Source organism: Penaeus vannamei, chromosome 24 (assembly GCF_042767895.1).
Source record: "Penaeus vannamei isolate JL-2024 chromosome 24, ASM4276789v1, whole genome shotgun sequence".
NCBI classification, from domain to species: Eukaryota; Metazoa; Arthropoda; class Malacostraca; order Decapoda; family Penaeidae; genus Penaeus; species Penaeus vannamei.
The window spans coordinates 30457346-30458733 of record NC_091572.1 but is presented as its reverse complement, the minus strand read 5'-3'; positions in this window follow the sequence as shown (position 1 = coordinate 30458733).

The window sequence follows — 1388 nt, the reverse complement described above, 5'->3', positions numbered from 1 at the left end:
ATTACGTGAAGTTTTTTTTTTTTTTTTTTTTTTTTTTTTTTTTGCAAAAATCGCTTAATTTGACATTCGTCATACAAAAACGCAACGCAAGATGTCATCAAAATGTGAAAATCAAAGGAAAACCTGAAGCAGATATGAGCTTATTTGATGAATATTTCCCAAGATCAGGTATTTGTCATCATTCAGTTTCCACCCTTTGTTCATCCAAAATCTTTCTTCACGTGCTGCCATTCATTAGCTGTTCTAATTTCATTAGCCATCTATTATTAGCCTCCTCCCATACCAAGTGTCCTTTGCTTTGTCGTCTTATTGCTTGTTGAAACGCCCTTTATCTAATTCTGAAAAACCAGGAAACCAATTAAAAACAGAGCAGCTGCACCAAAGGCTGCATAACCAAGAGCTGCTCATGTCGGAAGAAATAGGGCTAAGTAAATGTGAACTCTGATACCAACATGCTTGGTAAGACCCTTTGGGCCATATTTTAGGTCTTAAAGTCTTACGTCACCAAGTCAGGGAACGAAAATAACCAGATGAGCTAACCCCCCCCCCCCACACACACACACAATGGTAGGGGACAGGGCTTAGGAATTGGGACATGCCACAGGGTGTTATTTCTTCAAACAATAGGGTCTGCAGCTTTCTTTGGCAAAACCATATATTCGAAGAAACAGTATTTGGTAACAATCTATTTTCCATTCATAATTCCGTGATCGTTACAAACTGTAACTTTGCACTCATTAACCTTTCCTCAGTTATACTGCTAATTAAGAAAACTGGAATGCAGATGGTCTTAAAGATGGTCTCTGGTGTGAAAGAGCCTCACTGCATCTTTTGCCCCATAAAATAAAAGGAATGGAGCCAAATGACAAAATATTAAGTCTTGCCGTCAAATCTGCTTTAGGTTTTTTTTTTTTTTTTTTGGAAATTCTGATGACCTATGTAGAGTTTATTTTTCAAAATATTGAACAATCTGTAGCATAGACGAGTTAAGAATGTCAAATGAAGCAATTCTTAATAATATGCTTAAACAATTATATATATTATATATATATATATATATATATATATATATATATATATATATATATATATATTTATATATACTCATTGACCTTTCCCTAATTATATTACTAATTATTAAATCTTTGGAATATGAAGGGTTATAAAATTGTTCTTAGATTCCATGACTTCAAACTAATGTAAAAAAAAAAAAAAAAAAAAGGCCTATTTATTACACTTTTTAATGCTTGAAACAAAAGGAACGCGGCCGTGTCACAAAGTCTTACCGTTAAGAAGATATTCGCCAAAAAAGTTCAAATCTTCAGGTTTCCCTTTAATTTAGAAATTTTGATGACCTGTGTAGAATTTATTCTTCAATATAGGGAGAA